We start from the raw sequence: 13,025 nt of genomic DNA on the forward strand, positions 1-13,025 counted from the left end.
CAAAAAGATAATCGTTTTAACATTTGCTTTTTGCCTTTGACTTCAAAGACAAAGAGATAATTGTTTCAATATGTTCTGAAATGTTATAAGCCAGATTAATCTGGCAGTCATATTTTTATGCACTCATTTACTTAAAAAGTGTATATCTCTTTTAGCCAAGTATATTATAATTTTCTTTTATTAAAATAGAACCCTCATGAGTGGGGTTGTGGCTCAATGGTAGAGCGCTTGCCTAGCATGTGTGAGGCACTGGATTCAATTCTCAGCACCACATATAAATAGATGAATAAAGTAAAGGTCCATCAACAACTAAAAATATATCTAATTTTTTTTTAAAAAAAAGGAACCCTCATGTATTTATATAATCTTTTTTTTAGTTGTAGATGAATGATGAATACAATATCTTTATTTTATTTATTTTATTATGTGATGCTGAGGATCGATCCCAGTGCCTCATGCATATGAGGCAAGTGCTCTACCACTGAGCCACAACCCCAACCCCCTGATTCATATATTTTCAGTCTTATTCTGTATAAGACTGAAATAACAATTTAAAGAGGCCTGTAATTCCACCCTGCATGAGTCCTTTGGGTGTGAAAATGAGCCAGGGATTAGGGGTCAGAAGTTGCTGAACTTCCAGTTTTGTTTGTATATCCCACTGACTGGGGCATGATTCAAATATTTTTAAAGACTCATTTTTTTTTCATAGACTATGGCCTTTAAATTTAAGCCAAGTACTTCTCAGGTGCTCTGCCAGATCTATTGATGTGTCATGAAAGTTAAGTAAAATCTTACCTGTGTTGGATTTAATAAGAGACAGGTTTCTTCCAATGACATTTTCAGGGCTAACTCGGGTGATACAGATTTCACCTTTCACTTTATATCCCTTGTGGTTTATAAAATGTAACTCCATGATTTGCAGAGCTCAATGCTGCTCTGATTAGCAAGGAGCATTCTGGACCAAAGGAACTAGTTGAGGAGTTTAAGGAACTGATTCCATCAAGTCCAACCAAGGATACAAGACATACACAGGAATTCCATTTGAGAAATGTAGAGCAGAAATAAAAGTTATTGTGTCCATGTCACGCACTTGTTCATTTGAAAATATTTATTAGGCCCCTACAGTATACAAGACACTGGAACCACAGCAAATGATTTCCACTCTTAGCAACTTACGATATAATAGGGATACAGATATTAAACACTCAAGTGCAATGCCTGATCACATGGGCATACCAGCCAAAGAAGGAAGGGAAAGAAGGGGCTGGAGAGGAAGAGGGACCCTCAAGGACTGTAGTAACGTCTTCCCAGACAGAGTGGGTGACTCCCGTTCTCTCCTTGTCGTATTCACCCACTCACCCATCCGTACTCATCCGTTTCCCTGTTTCCCCATACTCCATCCTTTCAAGGTCTGAGCCATTCACAACTGCGCTGCCATTCACTGTGTTGATGTAGAGATTGCCTGACACAAATCATGATAAATTACTGAGCCAAATGCAAGACTCTGAATCCAAAGCTAATTGTTATCTTTAATGATAACTAATCATCATATCACAAGTCACTTTGCTACCAGAAAGAAAACAGCCAAAGGAGGAGGGCTTTGGGTTAGTCTGGGCCAATGCACAGAAAGCCCAAGATGCCCTTGGGCACCCCGAGGGCTGCGTAATTACTCAAGGATAGCTTGATTTAGGCACAATTAGGCATTCGAAGGGATGGAGCATACAAATGAGTTGGGGCTTAATTCATTTAGAAACTGTCTTGAACATTAATAGAGCTTCAATCAGATTATCCAACCATAAATTTTCACCTGTTTTACCACTGGTTCAGGCTCAATTGAGCATTAATAGATTTTTTTTTGGTCCATGCAAATGAGGTGATAATTCATTCTGTGTGTAATTGAACACTTTTCAGATAGTTATACTTGAGGAGCAGTTAAGTTGTACCAAATTGTCTAATGTACCTAGGAACTCTAACTAAAATAGATTTGGATTTCATTTCAATATAATAAAAAGACATCCAGAGAAATAAAGATCGTTATAGTAAATTTGTTACTAGGATCAAGGAATACTAGACTTTAAGAGACTTGCAAATATTCAGCCTTTAAGGGCAATGACCATAGTTACATTTTTGCTTGTCTTTCTCATCCTTGCCTCTCCTAGTCCTTACCAGTGAGATCAAGTGAATCCGTGTCCAGGTTTGGGGCCTCCCATTTATAAGCATACATTTCCTAGCTTTGTGTCCTGACATGCCAGTTTTTCTAAGGGTTAAATGTGTCAGCTCTTTAAAAACCAAGTCAGCATTTTCCTTCAAACCATTTATCAAGCTTTATTTCTCCCAGTAGACCTTGCCGTACCTGAGCCCAACACCAACATCCCATGTTAGGGACTAATTGCAATTGTCGTTTGCACTATAGGGTATTCTCATGTTGTTTCCTGAACAAAATTCACTGTTCCTTTTCATAGTGACACATGCTACATCCAGTTTCCTTTTGAGGATTCTGGTTTTTGTTTTTTTGGTTTTTTTTTTTAGATTGCTTTTTAACTGCTTTATTAATTTTACATGTTTCCATGCAAGTGAGTAAAACTCTACTGCTGACAGAAACTTAGACGGGGCAAAGGCAATCTTGAATCAGAAGCTGGAAACGCAAGACCCAACTCGACACATAGAAATAACATAAGGTTCACAGCAAATGGATCAGTAAAGACACATCAGGAAACTACAAGGAAAAGGAAAACAGTGGGAATCACAGTGTTAAGCACATGGAAAATGGCAGAAGTCAAGGCATAAGGCACAATTTATCTTGATGATCTTAGTGATTAGAGAGTTGCCCCATAAAAATTCGGGGACAATTTCTCAACTGCAGCTACCTAAGTTTTCTCTTGATTTCTCTCATCTCCTCCATGAACATTTCCATATCATCTCCATCTCCACCCATTCCATCATCCATCTGCCTATTGGGTATGGCCATCGAAAATTAGGGGCAAGTCAGCATACCTGTCCCTGCAAGTCAGCAGTCTGGATGGCCTTCACCTCCTCCGAAAAGGTGGTCTTTCTCCATTCTGCCTGGGTGCTCCATTTCTTGGTTTTCCAGGGCCTATCCTTGCAGTCTCCTGCTCCTCTGGATTCTCTCTGCCAGGTGCAGGGGCGCAACATTGCCCCCACAGCAGACCTGCACTTTCCATGATCGGATGCCAGCCCCCTGTGCACAGGGCCATGGGGAGCTGGTATCGAGATGCTAGTGGCCACTGCACCCTTAGCTACATTGCTCTGCAGCTCCTGAGGATTCTTTTTGGTAAAGACAGTGATTTTAAATTCATCTGTTCTCCACACAGCTGCCAGAATATTCCGGAATGCATCCAGTTTGCCCCCTCTCTTAAACCTGAACTGCTTCCTGTTAAAACCTTTTCTGACCTATGACATGCTTTCTAATTTGGGTCACACTCAACTTTCTGGTCATAGAAACCATGGAGAGATTACTGTACACCCCTCACCCGCTCATCCCCCTGTGCTTTGACGATGTTATTTCTTCTACTTTCAGTGGCTTTGTTCATTCACTCATTCATTCATTCACTTATTCATCAAGAAGTCAATAAATAATTATACAAAAGCATATTAAGGGCTGGGATATGATAGAGCATTTGCCTTGGATGTGTGAGTAGGCCCTGCAAAACACACACACACACACACACACACACACACACACACACACAGTATATTCTTTCTCCATGAGTGAGTTTCTGTTTATTTCTTTCAGGTTTTAATTATGAAATATATCCTATGTACATCTGACCAGTCTACAGAATAACAAATATCTGTGTGACTACCACTTAGATTAGGAAATAGGAAATTTCAATGCCCTATAAGACTCTCAGGTACTCTTCCGTGATTCCCTCCCTCTCCTGCCTGTCCCAAAGTTTACCACTATGCTGAATTTTGTGGTTGTAATCCCCTTGCTTACTCTTTTACCACCTAAATATGTGTCCCTAAAAATAGATTTAGTTTTGTTTGCTTTTGAACTTTGTGTAAATGGAATTGTACTCTCTTGTTGGCCTTTTTATACAGCATTTCATTTTGATGTGCATGGTTATAGGTCATTAATTCTCATGACCATATGATTTTCCCATTCAGGAGATATCACAAATTTTTTGTTATTCTATTTATGAATTTCTAAGAGATTCTTTAAAACCAGTTGGTGAATTTTATCCAATCCATTTCTGCACCTAATGAGATGATCATGTGGTTTTCCTCCTTTTATCATTTAATATGGTAGACTATTATTAATCATTAAATTAATTTTCTAATACTAAACAACCTTGCATTCCTTTCCGCTTATTCTTTAGGCTTATCTTAAATATATCTCCTCCACAGAGCCTTCTCTGATATTCTTCCTCCCTCTCAATTTGTGGCTCCAGAAAAATTGTTCTTATCCTCTAACAGCTATGACATTCTATAAGTATTTTGTTACAGGAACTTATATGATAGGGGTTACAGTTATATAAACAAATAAATATAAGAACATCATGATAATGGTAAAGCCTTTTTCTTTGGGTTTCTTAATCTTTTTCATGAATTTGAATTGAGCCTATTTGCTCTGAACTCTACATCTTTTGTAACAAATGAGTCAGAAAACTGCCTTCAACTTTTTGGGAACCTGTCCTACTTCCAGGAGGACACTTTTGTGCCACCAGACTTGCTTGGTGGCACTCAGAGCTCCATTCTATACTAGTATAAACTACATATTTTTGTGGTTAAATCAGCTATGTAGGATATGGAGAGGCATTGAACTATAACCCTACTTTCTGAACCTGATATATTCACTCTGTCAGGTTATTTTAACAAATTCACCAAGCATCAACAAAATGAACCTTTATAAGTTGATTTATCTCAGGTATCTGTTATAGCAATAGAAAGCTGACTAACAGAGGCAGGTACAGGGCAGCCTAGGGTTAAGACCCCACTATTAAAGCAATATCTTTCAAAGGCCTCAATATCTTTCTAGATGTCCCATGTATTAGCAAGTCTTCTCACTCTTTCTGCTTGAACACAAATTATCCCCAGTTCTTCCTACATCCAAGGATTGTCTGACTCTCCTTTCCTTTGGAGGCCTGGGTGATTATCTCACATATGCAGATCAGTGCTCGACCAAAGAGCTCCAGAGTGCTTACTCTCACTCTTGCTTTGCAGCTCTCTCCTTTCTGATGTTTCAAGCTTAGCTGCTTTGACATCCCCAAATTCTGACCATTGTCCCCTCATCTCAGAGGACTCCTGTCTCTCTTTGGGTTCCCTTTCCTTTTTTGGAGGCCTGCAAACTCTCTGGGCAGTGAGCTGGACCACTTAACAGGGCTCTACTCATTGGCTTCTCTTCCTTCAAAGGTTACTTTCCTCTATTGCCTATTACCTGGTACCCAGTATTCATTTTTTCTTATACTTTGGTTTTCTGGTTGTTTAAGGTTGGAGGGTAAAGCCAGTTCCTGTTTTTAAAATACTGAAGCAGAATCAGCCATTCCTGGTCATATTGTTGTTGTTTATTTCTTTAAGCCTATTAATTTCCTTAAACATCTTGATCAACCCTTTGTTGTTTGTCATTGTGTTTCTGTGTCTCTTCCTGCCAGCTGTTGTTTCTGATGTTTCTTTCTCCAGGTGTCTGGTTTCTTAGTGTGTTTGTATTTTTCCTGGAGGCTACTCATTTGCATTGGCATTTTATCTGTGAGACCTGGGATAAGGATGGTTTACTTACAGAGCCTTCGTATTTAGTTCTAATAGGTGCCAATTGAGTAGACTCTAAATTATACCCTCAGCTCTGAAAATGTAGGACCAGCCGGCTGTTGAGAAGTAAGACAGCAAACCTGCATGTGATTCAGCCAGAGATTCCAGATTCTTGAACTTTCTTCCCCTTCTCAGCACTGTTTTTCAAGACCTTCGTGTCTTCAGCATGTGCGGGGCAAAATTGTTGGAGAGGAGAATTTTTCTATAAAAACCCCCATGTTGGATAGGCTTTGGGCTACTAAGCTGAGTAAGTTCTTTGGTTTGGCAGATATCTTTGAGAATGGCAAACTTTACTATTTTACTTTTTTTGAGTTCCCAGTTTTATTTGCCATTTTGGGACTAAGAATTCTTTGCTTTTTCACAAGCTCAATAATGAATTTAATAGGATTTTAACAAATATCTTACCCACAATGTTTAATTATGCTGTACAATGCTAATTGTACTTTCTAGTTACCTAGTCTATTTTTATTGTTATTTTGCTATTTTTCTTTTTCTGTTATACTTCTCTTCTAAATTAAAAGTAAAGGAACTGTGTAACTTATTATCTAAACCAGTGCTCTTTTGAGAGTGAAAAGGACATTTAATATTATTTAATATCTTGAAATATTTTCTCACAAATCCATTAAGAGTGGTAAACTGGGTTGGGGTTGTGGCTCAGTGGTAGAGCATTTGCCTCACATGTGTGAGGCACTGAGTTCAATTCTCAGCACTGCATATAAATAAATAAAATAAAGTCCATTAACAGCTAAAAAATAAGTTTAAAAAAGATTATTTTTTTAAAAAGAGTGAGCCAACAAATTATTCTATCAAAAATTATTTTCAAGGGGCTGGAGTTATGGATCAGCAGTAGAGTGCTCGCCTCGCACGTGCAAGGCCCTGGGTTCAATCCTCAGCACCACATAAAAATAAATAAATACAGTAAAGTTATTGTGTCCAATACAACTACAGAAAATAAATATTTTTAAAAATTACTTTCAAACATAAAACACTTTCTTCCAAAAAATCTGTGCACATTAAAGAATTAAGTTAAAACTTTCTTATATTGTTTACCTGAACATTATAATAAACTGATCATTTTTGATACATTTTTATGTATTTTAATTGTTGTCTTCATCATAACTGGTTCTAACACTTTTACAGTTTGAATCTTAAATGTTCCCCAAAGGCTCATGTGGTAAAGGCTTGGTGCTTAGCCTGTGTTGCTGTTGAGAGGCAGTAGAACCTTTAGTAGGTGGGGCCTAGAGGGAGGAAGTTAGGTCATTGGCACATACCCCTCAAGGGGATTGAGGGACCGCAGTCAAGTCAGTTTCTCTCTCTGTGCTTCTGAGGTAAGTAGGTTTCCTCTACCATGTCCTCTTGCCATGATATTCTGCTTTGCCATAGGCCCAAAAGTAACACAACCAACTGATCATGAACTGGAACCTCTGAAATCACAAGCCCAAATAAACCTTTTCTCCCATTAAGCTGATTACCTCATGTATTTTGTTTCAGTGATAGAAATCTTTAAATACCTTGTCAGTGGTATTTTTCTTAAAACTTTTTGATTTCTAGTATTATCTTAAAGCCACAGCATTTTTCTTTTTCATGTACTCTAGCTGTCTTCCTTTATATTAATGTATATATATTAATGTAAAAAAAAAAAAAAAACCTGTACATTTTGGTAACTGCAGCTTCCATTTCTCTTGTTCGATTATCATAGGGCACATAAATTCATAAATGTGCCCTCCAACTCATTACAAGTTCATTTCAGTGGGGTAAGTTTCTCAAGTTAGTAAGAATATTATGGGCTAAAGTTTTGAAGGATCATCCCACATATCAATTTCTAAAACAAAATTACAGAATTTCACATTTTAGTCCTTTAAGTGTTTGAGCTCTTGTCATCTATATCTGATTCCTCCTGTATGCTAGCTTTGTTTTTAATAGTTGCAATTCATGACCAGCTTCAAAGCCTAATGGTTTTCTATTTCATTTGTTCAACACTTGGTTATGGATCACAAGTTATTTTGAATGGAATTCAATCAAAATTTAGATGACTTGCTTCCAAAACCCCAACACTTTTTTGTACAACGTTTAGATTAATTTACAAAATGTGTTTTGTAGTTAAATGCTATCTAAGCTTATCAATTTCTTGTCATGAAAGCTAATCCTTTAAAATCTCAAATACAGCTGAATCCAGCATAGAGAGATAACTGCACAGTCCCCAAATGAAGTGGTAGATTTTAAAGTTCAACATCATCTTCATCAGAAGATTTTGGTAGTTCAGTTATATTCAAACTCAAGTTATGTAAATTGACAACCACAGCTTGTATTTCTCTGCGTAGAAATAGAACTACATTTGAGCACAGTTACAAATTATATGTATATGTCAATTATAAAGTGCATTTCAGCATAAGGAGTTTCTCAATTTAGTAGAAACATTATGTCTTAACATGTGAACTATGTTCACTGCATACGCCTCACATATTTCTAGTCAAGACCATGGAAGTATAAAGTGAAGTTTTAGCCAACTTTTCCCATCTCATTTTTTTAAATATCTTTATTTTTATTTATTTATTTTTTTAATGTGGTGCTGAGGATCGAACCCAGGGCCTCACACATGCAAGGCAAGCGCTCTACCGCTCAGCCACAACCCCAGCCCTCCCCTCTCACTTTAATAAAAGTTTTAATAATGGTACTTTGTTGTTTTTTTTTGTTTGTTTGTTTTGTTTTGTTTTTAATGAGAAATCCAGGACTGGGATGTGGCTCAGTGGTATAGTGCTTGCCTAGCATATGCAAGGCCCAGGGTTCAATTTAAAAAAAAAAAAAAGTAAAAAAGAGAGCGAGGAAAAATTCAGGACAATATAAGTCAGATGGACTACAGGATAATAGGCATAAACTGGGGCTTCTGTGCAAACCAGGACATAGCGTCAGCCTAATTAAAGCCCTGGTGTGGAGGTCATATCTCATGTGTGTTTGTAATTCCAAGGCAAGCACAGGCCTACCTGTATCCTATGTTCTTCATACATGTTTGTTGAACAAACAGCTCCCAATAGCATGTCTGCAAAAGCCTCTCTGTGTGTTACTGTAAAAGGATTGAGAATGGAGCAGTGTTGGGCTCTGTAACAAGACCCTCCAAAATCCCTACACACGGGTGGCTGCTTTCCCTGCTTAGTCTTAACTGCAAGCAGAAATTATGCTTAGTGCTCATTCTAGAACATCTAGTCTACATGCCAAAGGTATTTGGCTGTACCGACTGGCTTTATTGGCCCTTTTAAGCCAAACACACTTCTAGGACCAAACGATATTGCTCTGAGTACTTTCACATTACCTGTGTAATATCAATATAAAGAGAGCCCAGGGATCATGATACTGACCCATCTGACAGATGGGCCTGACTTGACTTGGCCAGTCTTGGCCTCAAATTCTTGACATGAATGGTGCTGATGTTTCTTTTTTGAGGAACAATGTTGTACACACTTCTCAAGAAGGGAATGATGGTAGTCTTTGTGTAAATCTCTCTTGGGAGCTGCTCTTGAAGACTATGAGCTTTGCATACTCAAGTAGGCCATGACTTATTGTCTAGAATGCTCTGGAAGGCTGAAATAATCGGTTTGTCATTACATAGGGGAGACTGTGAGCTTGTACTATTCTTGTTGGAACCCAAGGCAGTGGCATCTGCTTTGGTGTTTTTCTAACAACGGCTCCCATGAAGACAAAGAAAAGGTAAAGTCTTGGAAGTTGTGGAGTTAAGAAGCTAGGGGAGACTGCTTTGATGGGGAGCTTTAACCAACTATTTATTAGATATGGGAAGGCAACTATGATAAACACTTTGCTAGGGCCTGGATATACAGAAAGAAATTACCTTTGCCCATATCTAGCATGTATGAGGCCCTCGTTTGATCTCTAACACTGCAAAAAATAAATAAATAAAAGTCTTAGAGGTGTAATTGATTAGACCTTGAACTCAAACCACATTTATTATAAGAAATGAGTAACTTTTGTTGGCAGGGAAGGGGAATGAACCCAAGACCTCACAGATGCTAGGCAAATACTCTACCACTGAACTGCATCCTCAGCCCAGAAATGGATTTGTTATTGAAATTAAAAGACATAAAAATCATGCAACAACAACCTCTCTCATTTCCAAACAAAACAAATAACACTGGAAAACCAATATTTCTTAATTTTTTAAAAAAGAAAACTATCATTCCTTAATGTCATTTCCCCATTAATATTTCATAGACTTTTCCTTAAGTTATTAAACATATGAATCATGGCCTTTGTGCAACATCTTTCCTCAGACTTGCATCAGTTATGGAAACCATTCTTAGACTCACTCTCTTTTTAATCCTTCCAATTACTGAGCCCTGTTCTTTGTACCAAGCACCAATCCAGTTGGTACATTTTGTGAGGACTGTGGGATCAAGATTCTTTAAACCATTCATGACACTCAGAATATATTCTAACAGAGTTGCCCCCATGTCCCTCTGAAAAATAAGTTGTTCTGATTTCAAAAGGAATTTATCCCTGGGAACACCATGGCCCACATGCTTAACAACAGTGTTCAGGGCTTCCCAGCTGCTAACTGGTGAGTGGCCTGCAGGTAATAAAGACCATATTGGATAAGTATATTTAACACAAAATAGACAATGTTTAGTCACACTTCTTGGCAGGCTTATCATAGGAAAATCAAATATTGGAAAGATTTTGAACCACAGATGCCAAAAAATTATTAGTTAAAATCTAAGACTGGCACAGTGTTATCTAAAAATGAAAAAGCACTTATACATCAAAGGACATTATCTAGAAACTGGAAACAATCCACAGAATGAACGTATTTGCAAATCATCTATCTACTCTAGGATTAATATTCAGAATCTATAAAGTACTTCTAAGATAGAACAAGAGCAAATCCAATTCAAACATGGACAAAGGACTTGAATAGATGTTTCTCTAAAGAAGTTATACAGATGACCAATAAGCACATGAAAAGATGCTTAACATGGTTGTCATTAGTGAAGTGCAAACTAAGTGACAATAAGATGCCACTTCACATCGATTAGGATGTCTGTTCTCAAAACAACAAAAAGTAAGTTTTGGCAAGGATGTGGAAAAATTGGAACCACAGGTGGGAATGTAAAAATGGTGCAGCCAGTGTGGAAAAGTTTGGCAGTTCCTCAAAAGTTAAACAGAATTGTCATATGATCCCTCCACTCCACTCCTAGATATAAACCCCAATAAAACTGAATTCAGAGCATAAACCGATACCTGTACATTAATGTTCAGAGTAGCATTATTCATCGTAGTCAAGAGGTGGAAACAACCCAAGTGTCCATCAACAGATGAATAGAAAACAATATATGGAATATCCACAATGAAGCCCGGTTTGTTATGCAAATTGTAAGGCACCCATAAAATTATTTTAATAAAAAATAAAAATATGAAATAAACAATTTTAATGTGGTGTATCTATACAATGGAATATTATTCAGCAAAAAGGAGCAAAATTCTGATCTATGCCACAATATGTATGAACCTTGAAAACACGTTATGTGAAATTAACCAGATGCCAAAGGACAAATATTATATAATTCCCTTTAAACAGGCTACCTATGAGAAGGTAAATTCATAGAGACAGAAAATAGAATAGTGGATATCATGGGGAGGGGAAGAGGGGGATGTGGAGTGATTGTTTCATGGGTAGAATTTCAGTTTGGGAAGATGAAGAAGTTATGGTGATGGGTAGAGGTGATGGTTGCACAACAATGAATGTACTTAATGCCACACATTATACACTTAAAAAAATATTTTAGATATATATGATAGTAGAGTGTATTCTGGCATTATATATTATATATACATACATGAAGTAATAATAATAATACATACATACATACATGGAGTATAACTGGTTCTAATTAGGATTCCTTTCTTGTGTTGTACATGATGTGGAGTTACACTGGTCGTGTATTCATATACAAATGTAGGAAAGTTATGTTTGATTCATTCTACTGTCTTTCATATACGAACATGCCCCCTCCCTTCCCTCCCTTCCCTTCATTCCCATTTGTCTAATCCAATGGACTTGTATTCTTCCCTGCCTCCTCCCCACTTATTGTATGTTAGCAACCACATATCAGAGAGAACATTCGGCCTTTGGTTTTCGGGGACTGGCTTATTTCACTTAGTATGATAGTCTTCAGTTCCATCCATTTACCAGAAAATGCCATAATTTCATTCTTCTTTATGGCTGAATAATATTGCATCGTGTGTACATACACCACATTTTCTTTGTCCATTCATCTGCTTTAGGGCACCTAGGTTGATTCCATAGCACACATTGTACATTTAAAAAATCATTAAAACAGCCAGGCATGGAGGTACATGTCTATAATCCCAGCTATTCCAGAACCTAAAGTGGGAGGGTGGCAAGCTCACCCACCAGCTTGGGCAACTCAGCGAGACCTTATCTCAAAATCAAAAAGGGCTGGGATGTAACTCAATGGCAGAGTGCCCCTGGATTCAATCTTTAGTAATACACACACACACACACACACACACACACACAAAGTAAATTTTTTGTAATGCTTATTTACAAAAAAAAAAAAAAATTTTAATGAAAAGGCAGGTGATTTCCAAGGACAGAAGTCCTTGGGAATTACTAGTACTGTCAGACTCCCCCCACCTGCTTTTTCCTTGAATAATTAGTAAGTTTTTATAAATTTGAGCTGGACATTGAACAATTCCTGTTTTAGTCAGCTTTTTTGCTGCTGTGACTAAAGGACCCAACCAGAACAATTGTAAAGGAGGAATAGTTTATTTGAGGTCTCAGGGTTTCAGAAGTCTCAGTCCATAGAAGGCCGGCTCTTCTCCTCAGAGCTCAAGGTGAGCCATGAAGGGGGTGGCAGAAGGGCGCGGCAGAGGGAAGCAGCTCACATGATGATCAGCAAGCAGAGAGAGACTGCACTCCCCAGATACAAAATATATATCCCAAAGCCACACCCCCAATGCCCCACCTCCTCCAGCCACACCCTACCTCCTTCAGCCACCACTCAGTTAATCCCATCAGGGGATTCATCCACCATTGAGTTAAGGCTTTCATAGCAGGATCGTTTCTTCTCTGAACCTTCTTGCTTTGCCTCACACATGAGCTTTTGGAGAACACCTCACATCCAAACCATAATAATTTCCATTGATAGAAATGAAAGGAAACAGCATTCCAGGCTGAAAAGCTGGGATGAACATGGTGACAGAAGAGACACCAGAGTTCAGAGCCTGTT

General features: G+C 37.9%; 1 protein-coding gene and 1 pseudogene across 1 annotated transcript in view; one reads left to right on the forward strand and one right to left on the reverse strand.

The window, feature by feature from the left end:
• Positions 1 to 13,025, forward strand: part of Kif26b (kinesin family member 26B) — a 326,670-nt gene that overhangs the window by 271,325 nt on the left and 42,320 nt on the right. The window lies entirely within an intron of this gene.
• On the reverse strand, positions 2,777 to 3,551 carry LOC114087045 (protein BEX3-like; annotated as a pseudogene).

This window comes from Marmota flaviventris, chromosome 12 (genome assembly GCF_047511675.1).
Source record: "Marmota flaviventris isolate mMarFla1 chromosome 12, mMarFla1.hap1, whole genome shotgun sequence".
Taxonomy (NCBI): Eukaryota; Metazoa; Chordata; class Mammalia; order Rodentia; family Sciuridae; genus Marmota; species Marmota flaviventris.